Source organism: Ornithodoros turicata, chromosome 7, assembly GCF_037126465.1.
Source record: "Ornithodoros turicata isolate Travis chromosome 7, ASM3712646v1, whole genome shotgun sequence".
Taxonomy (NCBI): domain Eukaryota; kingdom Metazoa; phylum Arthropoda; class Arachnida; order Ixodida; family Argasidae; genus Ornithodoros; species Ornithodoros turicata.
In genome coordinates, this window is record NC_088207.1 from 28390480 (window position 1) to 28404212 (window position 13733).

General features: G+C 45.1%; 1 protein-coding gene and 1 long non-coding RNA gene across 2 annotated transcripts in view; one reads left to right on the forward strand and one right to left on the reverse strand.

Annotated features, from left to right (window-relative positions):
• LOC135400748 (uncharacterized) overlaps window positions 1–13733 on the reverse strand; it is a 153606-nt gene that overhangs the window by 121103 nt on the left and 18770 nt on the right. The window lies entirely within an intron of this gene.
• Window positions 1–13733, forward strand: part of LOC135400747 (cadherin-like and PC-esterase domain-containing protein 1) — a 116612-nt gene that overhangs the window by 790 nt on the left and 102089 nt on the right. The window contains exon 2 of the mRNA XM_064632638.1: window positions 10099–10324. The gene's annotated coding sequence lies outside the window, so the exon portion shown is untranslated. The remainder of the gene's footprint in view (window positions 1–10098; window positions 10325–13733) is intronic.

Consider the following 13733-nt stretch of genomic DNA (forward strand, 5'->3'; position numbering starts at 1 on the left):
TGCCGCTTGTGATATCATACCACACGAATAATTGACAAATGGCAGATTTTTTTTTTTTTCGCGCGGAACGATTCTATGTATACTAAGAACATAACGTCACCGCATAGCGCGCTTGGCGCCAACCACTGCGCCGAATAATATTTGAGACGTGGCATACACCTTTTGGGACCATAAACATGTGTATGCATCCACACTTTGGATGCCCTGCTCACCGAATGCCCGCTCTCTGAGGAACGCCCTGCTCTCTGAAACCAGGATTTATAATGGTTTCATTGAATGGAGCTCTGTTCTGTTCCGTTTCTGGTTCCTCTTCCTACTGTTCCCATGCACACTCTTAAAAATGAACATCGCCACATTAGCACGCTCCAAGCCAACCGAGTGACATCGTCCTTTCCCCTGATTTGCTGAAAACGGGGAGCGTACACCATTTTTGTGGCATTATGCAGTTCATAATTGCCACAAAAATGACGTATGCCCCCAGTTTTCATCAAGGGAGAGAACATTGTCATTCGGCATGACGGATGGCTAGGAGCGTGCTAGTCTGTGCTGCTAGCGTGCTAGCTGAGCGTCTGCTTTCAAATCATAGAATGTAGCGATCCGGCACAAGTCACCGGCTATTACACGATGCGAACTTTGCACGCTGTTGACCGGCGCGCTAAACAGTCTTAAAGGAACACTGAGGTGACCCCGAACTTTTTTTTTTTTCGTCTTTCGCTGCGGAGCGCTCTGCGACGAATAAAAAGAGCTCCTGCGAAAGAACGATGAGCGCAGCTAGGTGACTTACTGAGCGAGCGCGAGGCCTCAGTTCCGCAACACCTTTCCGACATCCTCTCCACGTGAAAAGGAGGCATCGCGGACCGAGAGGACGTCGTGACGTAACGCGATCCCACAGCACGTGATCCGTGACGTACAGCGGCACAGCTCAAACATGTATAAGCGGCGCATAAGCTGAGAAAAAAAAACACAGCAAGAAGAAAAAAAAAAGGCTCGGGGCTCTCTCTCCCCGTCACGTCAGGATCGTGCCGGCCGGCCGCGGCTGCTTTTTCTCTGACTGTTATATTTTGCATGGTGACTCCTGGTGGACAGCTTGACAGATGAGGCAGGGTTTCGACCCACGTTAAATGCCACTTCATTGCTCCTTTAGGACAGAACTTCACCACCTTTAAGTTCATTCTATTTTATTTCATAATACATAGCACGCTGAAAGCCAACCGTTGCATACATTGATACCGTCCAAACTCGATTTGTGGAAAGCGCTTGGGCGTACGCCATTCTGTGACACAAAACGTAACTGCACATGTGTCACAAAAAGGCGTACGCCGCCCCGTTTTCAACGAATCAGCGGAGACAACGACGTCATTCGCAATAGCGTTCGTCTAGGAGCGCGTTGTGCGAGGAAGTTGCGTTCTAAGAGCGCGCCGTTAAAGCCCGAACAAAACCCACCTTTTTAAACTTCCCATACCATGCGGTCCCGGACAAAAGTAACAAAAGCGGATCACGAAAGATGGATATGCTGATGCATGCGTATCCACCCTCTCTGGCAATATATGCGTGTCGGCCGCGCTGTGATAGATGACCCAAAGTCCAAGCTGTCTCGAATCCCTTTGACAGCGGAAAATGCGCGCCGCAGCCCTATCTGGCTCCGTTCCTAATACTCAAGGCAGATCTTTCCACCATTTTTCAAGCTCCGAGGTGCTTTACGTGATCCACCTTCCATATCGTATATATCGAAGTCAAATCCACGTCTCCTGAATTGCAAGTGGCCTTTTGAAACATGACAAAAAAAAGTAAAAGAAAGAAAAAAAAAGTGGCATTCGTTATGCGATGCTCGACTTTAATCTCGTGCAAGGTGAGCGCACTAGGTTAAAAATTAGGAGAGGAAAGTCTCATACGTCGTGGAGAAAACTGCAGCTTTGAAGAATAACAAAAAGTAAGCCGAGAGGGGATGCTGCGCGATTTTCTACGTCGTGATATCCAAAGTGCTGGAACGGAAAATGAAGCCACGTGGCGATGAAACGGCGAACATCGGTTAAAGCATCCAATGGGATGGCAAAAGATTGGTATATGAGAAAGGAAGGTACGAGAATTAACTTGAAATTGTGTAATCTACGTATGCCATAGTCAGCAGGGAATATACGTACGTATTGTATTTCGTAAGCTATCGAGGAAGGAGGTAGACAACAAAGACGTTAAGGTGCACGCGCTAGGCTGATTGAATATGGATTGTGTTGACTATTGATTGACTGATTGGAAAAATAAAAATGTGGAGAGACGCCAGAACAAACAAGAAGGTCTAAAATGGGTCTAGGCGCTAGACCCATTTCAGACCTTTTTTTTTTAACTTCCGTGTTGGGGCCGCGAAGCAACTGTGGCTATGATCGGCGTACAGACGTGAACGGATGGAGAGGGGACAACAGGAAGGGGTGGGAGACAGGGAGTTAGTATGCGCCCTGGGCTGACTTCATGAGGAACTGTGCCGACATTCATCTGGAAAGTGGCGGAAAACCTAGGGAAAACCCCAGGCAGCACAACCGGTGCGGTGATTCGAACCCGCGTCACCTCCCAGTCTCGGTAACCACTACACCACGGGAGCTGGTAGACCTGATTGATTGATTGATTTTAAAAGAAAAAAATGGAAGCTGGTAGACCTTCTTGCTAGCTTCATTATTTATTTATTTATTGACAATACTCTATTGCACAACCAGAGTGTCATTACGTAGAGGAGAGGAGGTACATGGTAAATATCACCTTCAATAGCAATTAAACCCGAGACAAAGACAAGAAACCCTAAGTTCCAAAACATACATGCAGACAAATCATTCGAGGAGGACGCTTATTAATACAAATGAGCTGTACACGAGCGGACTACACGAACATTCAAGACTGAAGTGAAAAAAAAAAAAAAAATCTCACGAAATCAAAGATGCCGTCAGAAAAGGAACGGGATTTGTGCGTTGTGTCGTTCGTGATTTATGAACGAAAGAAACCACAATTTACACTTTCCCTCTCCCAATCATTCTCGAGGCCGACAACGCGAAGAGGCCTTCCCGGATTTGGTCTCCTCAAACCCATCTCCCGCGATGATTGGACGAATCGTTCGCGGAGACGAATGAGATCACCCTCTGCATTGTGGGCCTTCTTGAGGAGGAGAAGCAGAGAGAAAGCGTCAACAGACCTCTCGCTGTTTAAAAACAAATGACGTCAGGTGATACAACAGTGCCGCAAACTTGCTAGATTGGTAGAGACTACTATAGCAAAAAATCAATAAGTCACAAGGATGCCACATTTATATATAACTTTTCATACTGTAAGGTTTTTATGCAATTCCTTACATATTATTAGTTGTACAGCCATGTTCTGCTCCATACTTGTTGCCCTTTCTAAAGACGGCTACCGGGCTGTTCCATGTTCAGCATCTTCAGGAGCCTGAAGGGCGCGGCTTTCTCTCGGAGTGCACGTGGTGTTTCTATACAAAGCAAGCGCGAACTAAAAAGTCGTAATAACAGACCACATTGACTTTCAAGACCATGCAACCTTTGGGTGGAGCCTTCTTTTGTTTCTGCGGCGGATTGGGAACGCGAATGATGACACCAAAGCGACTAAAAACGTGACCTGATTTGTGTGTACCATTAATACAAAGAAGCGACTCCTGACGTTCGTGAAGGAATAGACCTCTACCCGAGAAACGTCATCATGACGTTGGTAGACAGACTGAAACCGAAAGAAATCGGTAGGGAAGGGCTGGGTTCCACGAATGGGCGCTTGTTCGCTGCCTCCTATTGAAAGAAAAGTAGGACCGAAGGTCGCGTCCCTTTCAGGGACCATCGTAATCCCGTGGCTATCGTAACCGTGGCTTTTGGTCGCAACCTTGTTCGCCCCTAGCCTCGAGCGTAGTTCAGCTCTACCAAATTGGTGGCGCTGTCGAACACTATGACGTCATTTGTTTACAAACAGGGAGAGGTCTATACGGCTTTGTGAAACGGCGGTGCTCTCCGTCCGCGCTGTTTCAGTTGCACTGTGTCTACCAACGTCATGATTACGTCACGGTGACGACTCTTCGGTAGAGGTCTATTGCGTTTTTTTTTTCTATCGATCATAATCGCGAACGGTGCAACGGGTGAATCTCGTTCCTTTTGTATTGCTGTCAAAGTAACGACCTCTTTCCTTCCACGAGGATATTTTTTTTCATTTCAGTGCCCCTTTAAGCTTACACACAGCGCACTTATGCCTCCGCCAGAGTCGACTTACTCTGCACCACAGTGCACCGAAAACCCATCATGTACCCTTAGAGTTTCTCGCCTTATCACGTTAACTACACAGACTCCTTTTGGCGACCTAAAGCTTGTCCGTAACCGGTGCCGAGACTCTCGTAAACGTCTTCGCGCACACAATCGCCGAGCAGTAAACCGGGCCAAATCAAAACGTCACTCCCAGATCCCGTTCTTTATACTTATCGCCGGCTTTTTCTCTTGCCGGGGAAGGGGCCAATTGGAGACGTAACTTACAATAGAGCTCCATACTCAGGTCGTCCGGTCACGTCTTCGATAAAAGAAACAACGGTGGACTCCATCGGGTTGCCTAAGTAGCTTTGTGCTGCCTTCCCATAATGGAGCCCCGCAATGAAGCCAGCTTCTGCACTTACCGCGCTTGGAATTCCGGGACGCTACCTTTTCTTCGACAGTAAATACCAAAATTTTCTTACTTCACGTGTTACTGTGTTCGGTGCCTCGAGGTTGTTCCCGGAGTACTGAACAGAAGAGTTTCTGATGGAGGGAAGCGGCGATTGTGTGGTAGTTTCCGTTTTCGTTTCTGGTGAGGGACAGGCACGGAATAGGTGTCTTGACGTGCCAAGCTCGTAGAACTGGTATTCATCTTAAGTGGTATTCATCTTACTGGTAGTGTATCGCCACTGACGATGAAACTCCCCATTCATCATATTAAAATAAAGTTGTTGTTGGTGGTGGTGACATGGTTCTACCTCTATAGATCTCTCCTTGTTTGTAAACGCATGACGTCATACTGTTCGACAGCGCCACCACTTTGGTAGAGTTTAACTACACTCGAAACTATAGGGGGCGAACGAGGTCGCACCCGAAAGTAACGGTCTTGAGGGGATTACGATGGTTCCTGAAAGGGACGCGACCTTCTGTCCTACTTTTCTTTCAATAGGAGGCAGTGAACAAGTGCCCATTCGTGGAAACCTAGCCCTCCCCTTCTGATTTGTTTCAGTTTCAGTTTGTCTACCGCCGTCATTATGACGTTTCTCGGGTAGAGGTCTAGTCTGGAAGAGAAAATTTGTTGCAAATAGGCCTAATGCTAAATAGAAGAAAAAGAGGAGGAGGAGGAGGAGGAGGAGGCGTTGGCGGCGGCGGCGGCGGTGGTGGTGGTGGAACTGCTTGCCGTAGTCACGACTATCGCATGGGGGTATCGTGGCGAACAGAGGTAAGTTTAGCTCCAACATCACTGAAAGACCCAAACGGGTCAAGTTGAAGATGGATCCCTATACAGAGATTGCATAGGCAGTCGGGGAATGTGGAAACTTTAAGTCGAGTACTGTCAACAAAAGTGACAAAAAGAAAAACGCTGAAGCTACTGTTTATTAGCGTACAAGCTTTCGTGCGGTGGACTGTAGTTTATCAGGTACCTGATGAAACGCATTACATGAAAGCGCTAAAAAGCAGTAATTTCAGTGTTTCCATCTTGTGACCACTGGTTACACAGATGGCGTTACAGAATTGGAGTTCACATACAAAGGTCGTTCAAGGTTGAACGAGACTTTTATTTCTTTACGTACAATTTCTTTAAATACAAATTAGAGAAGCACCAAACCAAACTACGTCAGTTTTTCAAATTTTTCACCCTGCGCATCTAAAAATCGCTGCCATCGGAAGAAGACTGCACCATTCGTACACTCTTCCCCTTGACATCGTTTGTTCCCCGTACTGTATACCTGTAATCTTTGCAAAACCTCAGTTCGTTTAACGTTCTCCTTCACAAGGAAGCAGTTCCACAGCTACAGACACACTGCTCGTCACCATGATAGCTGCCGCTGACCCAAGAATGATTGCCCTTGGTTCTCCGAAATTTTATTCAATTACATTTGCTCACTGATGATTTTTCTCAAGTATCGTGTCGAGTATCGGTCAGCCTTGAACGACCCTTGTAGAACAACTACTGTTTTAGTTACAAATATATCTGGAATCCGCAGTATTGTGAAATAAGCAATAATAATCTGACGGCGAGCCTGATTTCAACTAGGAACTATGGCAGTACCTACCTTCACTTAGCAGCATCCTGGCATAGCTACCCCAGGGAAGGGGGGGGGGGGGGCGCTGGGTAGACGAGCGTCATAGCTACCCCAGCAGTCCACAAAATCGCTGATTTGAGTAGAATTCATGACAGATGGAAGATGCTCGACCGCAGAGCATTGTTCCGAACCCATTCAGCGCTTCGATCCCTTCACGGCAATGCGTCAAGCATAAATTGCTCTGCATACACCTAGATCTACGCCGTTCTATCGCACAGCTCTGCGCGCTCCCGAAGCTTCGAGCGGGCTCAATCAGATTGCAGACTCATTTCAATTTGCCACCATCCTTAGGGGATCTGAACTAATGGAATTGCAGCTCGAATCTCGCTGGTTATTTTTTTTTCTCTCTCTCCCTTTCTTTCTTCACAATTTAGACTAGCACCGCGCACACAATGTATATAGACTGTTTTTAATCTTGTTGGACGGCATCTGTAGAATTGGGCCTTTATTGGGTTAAAAGACCGAGAAACGCAACACCGAGCCCAAAAGAAAGAGTATACAAGCACAGTGTTCCACGTATGATTGGGATAGAAATCGAGATTGTGTGCTGGCTGTCTTCACAGTTTACTCCCGCCGTTTTTGTTCCCTTCTATTTGATTCTGTTTCCGGCGAGCATGACAAACATTTATTATTGACAGTGGCTGGAATACGCCGGGGAAATCGAAATGACACACGTGAAAAGTCGATGGCATGCGTTAAATATTGTAAGGTTCTTTCTTTCTGTCCTCCATCGCTGTCTTGCAGCTACTTAAGTTTCTCCCGATTTCTCTTTCTTTTCTTTTTTCTCCCCCGGATAGATCGGGAGAAGCTTTGACGGTGTTGCGCGCGCGCTTAAAGTTTCATACGCGTGTTTTCCAACTAGAGCTTCGGTTTGCACATTAGAAATGGATTGTGCTTCACGTTCTTTTTTTATTACGATTAAGATGTCATCTTCGTCAGGATCGAAGTCTATATATCTAGTTGCGATGACGTCCAACTTTCCGTGGATATGAAGCTTTCAGAATCATTTTGGCGCAATTGTTAGCTATTATTATCTGTACGTAGGTAGATATTTACTTTACACTACAGTAGCGTACCTTATTGTTCGGAATCAAAAGGAATATGTTACGGATGATCGAAATAAAATAATGATGCTGCTTCTACAATATCTTCTACTGTATCAGGACTGCGACTGTCAGTGAAACAATGAAACCTCTCCTGTACGGACGCTCACGGGACCAGGATTCTGTTCCGCTGAAGGGAGATGTCCGCACACGAGAGGTATTGAACTGAGAGCATTAAAGGAGCATTAGAGTGGTATCTAACATGGCCAAAACTGCTGTCATCTTGTAAAGTAGTATGTGAAAAGCATTCCCACAAAGTATTTTTGTCCAAAGTTGTTTCACCGTGGCGCAATTAATTTGCAAAATCGCCCACCCACTCTCTCAAATCACCCACTCTAAGTGTGACGTTTGTGGCACAGAGCCCTCTCATTCGTTTGTAGGAAAAGCCGTCTGCTACGAACATTGCGAGCGGTTTCTTGTTGACTTCTATTCTTTATCACGTTTTCTAAAAAGAAAAAAAAAGCATATATGCAGCCTGACAAAATAAGGTTGCAATCACAATCGTAATATATCCGTGGCTTGTGTGCAATATCAGAATTCACAGTAGCAGAAAGCAAGCGATGACGGCGGGATTGTAGCGCCACCTGTTAGCCACTAAACCAACTGCGCCGGGAGAACGGTCAGAGAGGCTGCACACTGTCGGAGAGCACTGGTGTATCGCTGTACAACACACAGTTAATTTCGGGTTGCACCACTCGTTCAGGGTTGTTAAAGTTACTTTTCAAAAGTGATTAAGTTACAGTTACAGATACCTAGCTTCAAAAGTAATTAAGTTACAGTTACTGACAGGAAAAAATACTGAGACACAGTTACAAATACCTTGGAAAAGTATCCGAGTACGGGTGGAGTTACTTTTTGCAATTCGGTACGCAAACCATATCTTTCGCCTTTGGCTCATAATAGGTGTCACTCTAGAGCCACAGAGACATCCCTTCTTGGGTAATCGTACGTAATTGCAGGTAAAACATTGAAAGGAACGCCTAAACTGAGGGTAACCGAGACAGGGACAAAAAACTGGCTCACTGAGCAACAAATAAACATTTTAATTGCCAAAAAATCTCACTGAGTTTCGCATGGCCATCAGATCCATGGACTGAATATCTTATGCCCCGACTAGTTCTCTGTGAGACTGCGATTCAGGTGGGTAAATTCTATGAAATGTATACAATGAATACAGTACATTACACAAGCAAAAAATATGCAGCACAGCACTATCTACGCTCTGCAAACACAACACACCACTGAAGTATAAAGTGCCTCAGCGCCTCAACAGTGCCTGTACTCGCACACTTGTTTGAAAATCACACAAATGGTTCACACTGTGCATTCATCACACTTGGTACTTCTTGTTCGCACGCCGTAGCACAGTCATCTCAAAGTTTTTGTCCGTCATCCGAGTACGCAGCTTAGTGCAAACAAGCCCTCCAAGGCTGAAGAGCCTTTCCACAGAGCTCTGCACTGCTTGGTAGCGCATTGGGGATCCCTGTCGGCGAGCCCTTCGCGCCATCTCCTGCTCGACTACGGTGTTTTGCCGTTTTTACTCAAAAAATACTCAAGAAGACAGATACAAGTTACTGAAAAAAGTAATGAAGTTACAGTTAGAAGTGCATGTTTGAAAATGTCTCTAATATTTCCTCAAGATGCACAAAAAGTATCTAAGTATACGTACTCAGATACTTTTACTAAGTTACTTAACAACCCTGCACTCTTTCTTCCCGTGGTGTCTGCGGTCCCAAAAAATCGTGGTTGTGTCGTTGACAGCCTTCAAACCCTCCGTTTCGAACATCACGCAGCCTGAGAACGCATGGCGTCTCCGGAGCGGTACCAGACGCTCCGGCATGGAGGAAAGAAGAAAAGAGGTGCCCCCAACGGCTCTTGGACAGGAGAGAGAAGCATGGGGCAAGTGACGCGAGGATAGGAGACGAGCTGTAGCTTCTTTGGAGCTACAAGAGGGTCACGTTACCTGAATAGCCCAATGAGGTCGCTTTGCACACGCCACTTTGAGGGGCACTTCTGCGCGCTACCACCACACCTCTCCAAGTATTCCGAAACTATGCGTTGGGGGCTCCCATAGAGATGCATGTAAACGAAACCAGAAGCGAGCGATGATGTCACTGGAGTGGCCCGCAATCTCGGCTTCACTTCTCAGAGCAACAGGGCTCCTCCTCTCTTTCCTTCCTCCATGCGCTCCGGCCTTAGCGGTGTTGCTCACCTCGATCATGGGATCCCAGGTCCAATGAGGAGCGTCCCTACCACTCGCGTCACATAGTGACGCGCGTGGTAGGATCTGTGCGCTTGAGAGCACTGTAATCGGGGCGCGCGCGTAGGTGCGCTCGCCTCGTGTCACGTGGTACACTTTCGAATGTCGCGCGCATTCTTTCTTACCAGGAAAAAACTCCACGCAAGGCGTACGTTGTAGGAAACAATTGCGTTGAGTGTTTCTCGACACGTCCTGGCCCTAAGACGAATAATGAAAACGTTAGCTAAATAATTGTGCCTAATTAATTAATCAGTTACCGTGAACAAAACACGTGATTAGTACACGCGCCTCTTCACAACGTTCTTCAGTTTTCATTCACTTATGACACACAGTGTTTCTTTCTTTTTCTTTTTTAGACGACCCCCTGTGTACATTCGCTTGGACATCCTGTATGTCTCTCTGCAACTGCGTGCTTGTTTCATCCGCAGATTGAAAGCGACCACCTCCGTCCAGCACGCGAATTTTTCAAAGTAGCCGAGGTGAGGGGACAGAAGTCTGTCGTGAACAGGGACCTTCCCCTGTATCAGTCTGCGCTCACTGCCGGCGGATTCGATGTCAAGGCCCCGCCCTGGTACCGACGTTTTTTGCCTTCATCTGTGCCATCGGCGCCCTCCAGGACCAACAACGCATCTGGTGCCGACGGTACAACCAATGGTATGTTGCATCTCACTCTAACACGTCAAACTTTGCATGCATGTCTTGCTTAAATCTTCACCACTTGATGCGTGGAACATGAATAGAATTTTATTTATTGATTTATTTAGAGGTACCCTCAGAGCCCACAAGCAGGGCATTTGAATCAGATACTAAAAAAGAAAAAAATAGGAGATGAAGAAAAATATGAGAAAGTTATCAGAGTTATCAAGGGAGTTCACTTTGGGGTGTATCATTACTTTTACCAAATTTCCCGTGGCAATGGGTAGAGCATCACTCGTAGCGACATGAAACGCCGCATTCATCAAACTAAAGTTCTTGCTGTTGTGTCCAATTTTCGCTATTCTCTGTTATATGCAGCAGCTCCGTGGAATATTATTCTTGGTTGCAAAATAAGAACATCTCTATATGTTTTTTTTTTTTCAATCAGTCAATCAATATTATCTTTCGCTAGTGTGTTTCCTAAAGAATTCCTAGAGTTACCAGCAGAGGATTAGAAGGTGAGTGGAATCATCTAACCTTCGAAGTCGCTTTGACTTCTGACAAAGCTTCAACGAGTGCTCACTTGAATGGCTCAGTCAGTTTCGGTCGAGGCATCTAGTCAAGGGGTTGTCTAACCGCTTCATATCGCTTACTGAAGAATATTCGAAAACAGACTCGTGGCATCAGCCAATCTGGTCTGTGTATACGGGAGGGGATCGTAGCATTTCTGATGTCGTTAATGGAGGCAAGATTTAGTTGTGTTAATTGTCTTCGTACATTAATTGTTATAAAACTCACATTATCTGCCGAATCAGAGTTGGGAAAGTTACGTTTATTTTGTAATGCATTACATTACTAATTACAGTTTTCTTAAACAGTGCATCGCATTACTCATTACTTTTTCATAATTAATATTGCATGAGTAACGCCATTACTTTCATAAAGTTACTTTGACGGAAAAGTTTCCGAGAAGTCTCTACGTGATCATGTGTGTTCCTGCGCGATTCCTAAGGAAATATGATTATTCTTTTAATTGGTTACACATTCCCGAATTAAGAATAATCACGCTGAGCTCAACAGCAAAATCGCCACATATGAATGGCTTCGTCAAAAGGTCAATAAAATATCAATCAATGTGTGTGATATAAATGATCAACTACAGTTAAAATTGGTGAATCACACACGTAACATGAAAAACGGTTAGGAGCAACTAAGATTTATTTGAACAAGAACTTTCGTGCAAGAGACTGCACTTCTTCAGGTGCAGTAGGTGCTGAAGAAGTGCAGTCTCTTGCACGAAAGTTCTTGTTCAAATAAATCTTAGTTGCTCCTAACCGTTTTTCATGTTACGTGTGTGATTCCCTCATCGCGGGCTCCTTGACAGTGTTTTTTTTTTTCCTTTCCGACGTTAAAATTGGTGCGTAGACAGAAGTGGCTATAGGAGGAACCAGCTAGATAGAGGATTTTCTTTGCCTATACCACAGGCACAACTCTTCACCTGCTGACTTTACATATAGTGCCTGAATTTTAAACCCAAGTAACGAGTAATGCAATTACCCATTACCCGGCCAAAACGTAATGACATTAGATTACACTGCTCCTCCAGAAAATGGAATGCCTTAGCATTACTCACTACACCGAGATGCAATGCGTTACTCCGCATCCCTGTTCCGAATAGACGTTGCTGGGTTTGAAACAGTCTAATTATCTACCCTACCCAACAAATAATTAACGATGCATCATTAACACGCATTATTAAGAAATCTTTAATAATGAATTTAGAGTTTAGAGCCACATTCGCGAAATTACTCCGTACTATATAGCACCGCACGCCATTGCTTCTTCAGGACGATCTACAATACAGAAAACACTTCCGCAAATGTTGTGGAATATTCATGAAATGGTCGAAAAGCCGACACGGTGAACTCATTTTTCTGACAGGATAAATATTTCATGTGTCAGTTTACTTATTAATGAATCAATCTGTAGATACCCATTCAACCATAAAAATATGTTGTTTTTATCAGTGCTGGGGGTAACTCGTTACTGTAACTAAGCTACTTTTTCTGGTAACTTTTAACTTAACTGGTTGCTTTTGAACTCCAGTAACTTTTTCAAAGTAACTTGGGGTAAGCTTCATGTTCCTTTTGTTCGATTCCGGTCTACAAACACCGCAAGCTGCGTCCTCCCTCTCTAATGAGACGACAGCACGTGTGCGCAGGTCGTACAAGCAAGGTGCGTAGTCGGACTCCCTCCGCTCCCTCGTTGTTGCGCGGTGAACGCTACAAATTCTGTTTTGGCCGTACATTATAGGTTACGTACATCGTCAAATGTATCCCTAAAGAAGTACACAAAGACACGCTTCTTTCGCCATGTCAAATACTGGAAAAAGTTTGCGCATGTCAAGACTATTATGAAACGTCTTGCACCGCCTATTGTGAGATCAAGATCTGAATTAATTATAGAAGGCTCTAGAACTAAAAAGTGTACATTAGGTAATAAGTAATTTGAAAGTAACTCGTTACTTTTCCAAAGTACCTTAGGAACTTCAATTTCATTTTCATTACCTGTAATTTCGTTACATTTTGTGCACAGTAACTTAACTAGGAGCGAGTTCCTTGTGTCGAGTAACTTGCACATCTCTGGTTGTATACGTTATATGTCCGCACAAGTCCAAAGTAGACAAACAGCCCATAGGCAACAACAACAAGTACGTGAAGTTGCGATGAATGGGGAAATCTCTCGCTCAATTTGTCGCTGACTACCCCAGTTCAGACTGACCCGTATGCCATATGATATGATGAGGTGATGATCGAATAATGATCCGAGTCCTCGGTATGACACACACATGCAGGCCAAAGCTATGCAACAGGAATAGCGAAACTCGGCAGTCGCCGCATGAACCCCTCCCAAGAAAAGAAACGAGCACGACGCATTACAAATGTTTTAACTAACGTTATAACTGTTAATATTACGAACAAATGTTGCAGTGAGACTGATGCGGTACTCTTTTTTTATGTAATTAAGCGTGAAGTGCCACTACTATACGAACGTCCTCTAAAATATTGGTGACGAATAAGCCAGGATGAGCAATATTTATTTTATTTATTAAGTTTATTACGAAGATCACGCACCTAGCAAGCTATGCGAACGCCTGCTAAAAACATACATGCCGGCACGGCTCTGCACAGTGTGTGATGCCGGAGCCACCTCGAACGAGCGCGGGGATGAGGACTTCGTCTCCCCAGGGCCATAGAAAAACCTAACTTTGTCTAACCTGACATAACCTGACCTTATCTGAACCGCTGCGACCTCAACGCAGCCACCCCGGAGCACCCACATTGCTATTGTACGGCGCAGCTGGGCTTGACGGAAGTCAAGCAGTTCACACACACCTATAGCAAGAATGTAATGCTTCGGGCGGAAG